This window comes from Neomonachus schauinslandi, chromosome 4 (assembly GCF_002201575.2).
Source record: "Neomonachus schauinslandi chromosome 4, ASM220157v2, whole genome shotgun sequence".
Taxonomy (NCBI): domain Eukaryota; kingdom Metazoa; phylum Chordata; class Mammalia; order Carnivora; family Phocidae; genus Neomonachus; species Neomonachus schauinslandi.
This window is the reverse complement of record NC_058406.1, coordinates 127105982-127111981: the sequence shown is the minus strand read 5'-3', so window position 1 is coordinate 127111981 and position 6000 is coordinate 127105982.

Below are 6000 nucleotides of genomic sequence, written 5' to 3'. Positions count from 1 at the left end.
TAGTCACTAGATAATAAGTTGCTTCCAACACTCGGCTACCTAAAGAGAAACCTACCAGATGACTTAAAAGCTATAGTGGCTTTTCTATTATAAACAACCTTCCTTTTCAATATCCTGAGATCATTTATTGTGGTCTTCCAATTTATTTGCTTTCATCTACATAATGTGGGAAATATTGAATGGAAGCTCACTATTTTGCAAATAAAACATTTTTATTTCTATCCCCCTTTCTCATCACAATCTCCTTCCCTACTCCCAGGCAATTAACAAACACACACCATGGGTCACCTGGACAGGGGTGGGGGGGGATCGACGTCAGGAAGCTTGGAACAGATTCAAAGCAATTGAGCAGTATTTTCGATATTATAGGCAGCTCTTTGGCAACAATCTACTGACAAACATTTTTTGGCAAATAATCTTTTTCTTTTTTCTTTTTCCTTTTTTAGTCCCTTTACCTCAAAGAATAAATTATAACTGTGTTTAATCACCTTCGTAAAATTCTCACTTCCACCTGGGCCCTCTGCACTATTAGAGTTGTTTAAAATTAGTATCCAGAAAGGGGGTCCTTGCCTCACTCTCTTTTTTTAAATAAGAAGCACGCTAGGAAAATAATTCATGAGAACTATGGGAGTAAAACAATGTAAGTTTCCCTCTGCTTTATGATAAGGTTCTATAACCAAAAAAGAATAATAAATAGAAAAAAATGATTAAAGAAATCAGTTGATTTTAACCCAGGGTGAGGTCTCAGCCCTAAGGTCACAGTATATTCCGTCCTGCTTGCTATAGAGTTGACAAAGGTAACTGGTAAGTTGTTCTGATCTGCTAGCATTTTTTTGAGGGAGCTCAGAAAAAGAAAAAAAAAATCTTTAAAAATAATTCACTTCCAGGGGCACCTTGGTGGCTCAGTCAGTTAAAATCCAACTCTTGATTTTGGCTCAGGTCATGATCTCAGGGTCCTGGACTCAAGCCCTGAGGCAGGCTCCATGCTCAGCGGGGAATCTGCTTGTCTCCCTCTCTCTCTCTGCCCCTCCCCCTGAATGTGGTCATTCTTCTCTCTCTCTCTCACTCCCAAATAAATAATCTTTAAAAAAACATAATAATTCACTTCCAGAAAAAGGAGTAAATGTATAAACCCTTCACATATAAATACATACTTGCTTTCAGTGCCTACGTAAGCAAGACAGTATCAAATCTTTTTTGTGAAAATAAACAAATCTAATTTTTATTGACTTTAATGTACATCTTTATGCTCCTGTTGTCCAAAGACAGATGTGAGCATTACTATGCTTTGTCCATATAAGGAGTCAAATTGAGCTTCACATCTATCCAGGAACTGACTTCATTCTGTTGTTATTCCAGTGACTTTGTTGGGATTTAGGATTCAAGACAAAATGAAAAAGTATACAAAGGACACTAAGATTATTGCAATCACCTGAAGATCTGTCACTGTAAAGTCACCTTATGTTCCAACACAAAATGTCTTACTTCATAATTCATTTTATAGCAAGAGGACTCACTAAATCTTGCCCAATATTTTCATAGAGACCTTATTCAAACCTAGTGAGAGGCATTTTCTCCATTAGCAGTTAGGTATCTACATTTTATCATTAATGTGATGATATCAAATTTATGGCTTATAAAATCACAGGAAAGATGTTGAGAAATACGCTGGAATAGAAAACATGATTCCCAAGAGCTAGTCCCTTTGTTTTACCACAGTGAATCTCTAGTCCTCCAAATACATAAAATGAAAGCATCTTGTTACATGATTACTAAGTTTGCTTCTGCTTCATCCTGTAGGCATTTGACCTATTTGGACAGTAAAATGAAAATTATAACAAAACTAATGAATTCTAAGTTGACTTCCAGTAATATCTTTGTAACTACATTTTCATTCAGGGGTATTATTGATGCATAGCAATCTGCCAGTTCCGAAAGGTATGATATAATGTCAGAGGTTAAGAACAGAATCAGAGGATGCCTGGGTGGCTCAGCCAGTTAAGTCACCAACTCCTGATTTCAGCTCATATCATGATCTCAAGGTCATGAGACCGAGCCCCCAGTCAGGCTCCACAGTGGGCATGGAGCCTGCTTAAGATTCTCTCTCCCTCTCCCCTTGTCCCTCACTGCCATGGTCCCTTAAAAAAAAAAAAAGAATAGAATCAGAAAAAGTCACCTTCTGGAACTGACACTAAAAAAAAGACAAAATAGACACAATTCATCGTCTATCTAGTATCTCATGTTATCAGGTAGTTTTCGAATGTGGTGTTTCCTGGGTTGTCAGTAACACAACTAATGTAAAGAGAGATGTAATCTCACCTGACAGTTTGACAAAATTGCAGATCACCATAAGGTTGAACTATCTGGTAGCTAGAAAAAATTCAGAATTATTATGTTTACACTACTTTCCAAGGAAGAGGATGCCCCAGTTATGAAAGCCAGTGACAGATATATAGAAAGATAAATTTGGATTCCACTAACATTCATTGAACACCAGTGTGCCATCCATTATGACTGGATCTTTCATATGTTAACTCATTTAGTCCTCACAGAACTCTATGAGACAATATTATCCCAATATTACAGATGAGGTACATAGAAGTCCAGGGACTGTCCCAGATCACCTACCTAGAGTCTGACCCCTCTGACCTCAAAACCCAGTGTTTTTTAATCTATTATGTTTACTCTTCAGTGAATAGAAAAAAGCAAGATTTTTCCAACTATGTTAGATATGAAAAAAAGTGATCAATTTCCCTTTGTTATAAGTTCATGCTTATAAACAACTTAACATGTTCCTCAGTGTTGGGAGCAATTGCAAATGGTAATCCCCATGTACATATCTGTATTTTTCAACTATCTGTCTCTATGGTTTTATATTGTTTTGTCCATATAGATTACATGATTTGAAAGGTTTTTGATGACCAAACAAGTTACATTAAGTAATGTGTGCTCTGCTTTGAAATCTGGGTTTTACCAAAAGATCAAAAAACAGCAAGTTCTCACAGTAATATTATGAAATCATATAAATTACTAATGTAGCTGTGATGCTAATAAGCAATTTATTTAAATGAGGAGTTAGACACTCAAGCTACTGGGCCCTTAATTTTGGCTACCATACTGTATCTTGTCGAAGCTGGTCAGATAATGGATGGGGTACGTTCAAATCAGAAAGTGATCTGTGGCTCTGCTAATAGTATATGCTATAGCAACTATGCCTCCAAATCCCTAGGACTTCGATATCAGAATGCTTCAGCAACACAGAGTCACTTACAGGCTTGACCAAAAGAAATGAAACTCATTATGCTTGTTAGCACCTGGCCTTAATTCTAGAACACATAAGATAAGTTAGATTTGCAGAAATACTTGACACGGCATATGGGCCCTTTTTAACTACTTTTTGGATATCTAGACATCAAGTATAAACCCATAAGGCTAGCTGTTTTAAAGTTAAGACATTGGTATTCTGTTCAAAAGTCACTATTCTGGTTTATAAGCCAGTCATGTGTATTTCATTAGCACCTGTTAGTTTATTTTATTTTATTTTATTTATTTATTTGACAGAGAGAGATACAGCAAGAGAGGGAACACAAGCAGGGGGAGTGGGAGAGGGAGAAGCAGGCTTCCTGCTGAACAGGGAGCCCGATGCGGGGCTCGATCCCAGGACCCTGGGATCATGACCTGAGCCGAAGGCAGATGTTTAACGACTGAGCCACCCAGGCGCCCCAGGACCTGTTAGTTCTTTAAGGTGCATATTGATGGTTTAACTTTGGCAGGCTCTCTCTAGACCATTCTTTGAGGGTAATAATAGCAGTTGAATATTTTAATATCTCCATATAGAAACCATTTGCAAGATTCTATGACTCAGCAATTCCACTTCCAGTTATTTATTCTGAAAAGTAGAATCACCGAGAATAGTGGAAAACTATCCAGTTGCCCAACAAGGAACTGTTTAAAATACAGTATATCGTTCAACAAATAGTTGAGGGCTACTATGTGCTAGATGAAGAAGACTGAGTAGTGAACAAAACATATGGTCATTACATTTATGAAGTTGGAAAGATGTATGTCCCAGCCACTATTGCTACATAACAAACTACTCCAATATTTTGTAGCTTAAAATAGCAACATGAAAAAAAAAAATAGCAACACGTACAGACTCAACCTTCAAAATAACCCTAGGAGGTAATATTATCATTGCTTTCTTACAAATAAAGAATCACCACACAAAGAAATTCTATAACTTGCCCAAGTTTGCCCTTGTCGTGGGGGAGTCTGGATTTGAACCCAGACAGTCTGGTTCCCTCATTCATAATGGTTACTAACAGCCACAATAATCCTAAGAAATAATATTATAGGTTATTTTTTCTTGCTGTTTCTCTTTGCTTACTGATATTTCTAAATAGCAATTATGCTTACAGATTCAGTGGCTGAGAAATTTGGACAGGGCAAGAAGAAATGCTGTATCTCTTCTCCACAATGTCTGGGACCCCAGCTGGGAAGACTTGAAAGCTAGAGATGACTCCACAACAGAAGGTTGAAACTACCTAGAGCCTCCTTCATTCCCATGCCGGGGCTGGGATGAATCGAAGACTAGGATGGTCAGCCAGAGTGTCTCCATGTAACTTCTCCAAGTGATTTGGTTCCCCCCACTCACCCACCCCCAGCATGGCGGCCTCAGAGTAATCAGAGCCCTCACATGTCATCCCAGGACTCCAAGCATGAATATTCCAGCAAGTGGCCTCACTTCTTATGACCATGCCTTGGAAGTCCCACTATAATCTATGAGCCAAAGCAGGTGGCTAACCCATATTCAAGGAAAGAGGAATTAGACTCTCCTCTTGATGTGAGGAGTAGCAAGATCACACTGTGGAAGAACGTGTGAGATGGGAAGTATTGTTATCTTTGGAAAATACAATGTACTACAATGTAGGAGTATGCTACTATTATTAGTTCTGAAATTATTTTTAATGGTGGCTAAGGTTTGCTGAGTACTTACTATGAGTTCCAGGAACTATTCTAAGACTTTTACCTGTACAGACTCAACCTTCAAAGTAGCCCTAGGAGGTAATATTATCGTTGCTTTCTTACAAATAAAGAATCACCACACAAAGAAATTCTATAACTTGCCCAAGTTTGCCCTTGTCGTGGGGGAGTCTGGATTTGAACCCAGACAGTCTGGTTCCCTCATTCATAATGGTTATTAACAGCCACAATAATCCTAAGAAATAATATTATAGGTTATTTTTTCTTGCTGTTTCTCATTGCTTACTGATATTTCTAAAATGGCAGGGGCGGGGGGGAATAAAGGAGAGTTTCCTTGAGGCTTTTCTTGTACTCTCATAGGTTTCTATATGCAGTGTTTTCCAAAGTGGCCAGATCAGAAGCACTGTCTGACCCACTTGTTAAAAAGACAGATTTGGATCCCCACCCCAGACCCGCTGACTTAGAATCTCCAGGGAAGGGGCCTAGGTCATTGCATTTTTAGTAAACACTTATAAAAGCAAAGTTAGGAATCACTACTCTATGGTATATTAATAGTTTGAGTTCTCTCAAATCCGTTTGGCTTTTCTTCTTCCTTCTCTTTGCTGCAGCTGTCAGGAATTACTCAAAAGAAACCACTCAACCATATAACTAGTGATTTTATGTAATAAGGAAGTACTTGCCTCTTAAAGGCTGGTAAACATTTGATAGTGAAAGGATTCCTGGCAGCCCTACAACATAATTTACCATCTTAGAGTTGCAGTAACTTTGGCAGTGTTTTCAGATAAGGCAGGACACATGTGGGATGGGAGGCATTGTCATCTTTGGAAAAGACAACCTAGCAGTGAGAACAAGCTGCAAGAGGCAAATATTAGTGAACTGTACAGGTCAAAGGAACCAAATACTTACTATGTATTTACTACTTAAAAAATAACTTTAAACAGGACCTCATAACCAGAGTTGGGATGAAAAAAATCAATTAGAAACGTGAATGGTTGCATGATATCTCTTTCCAAACAT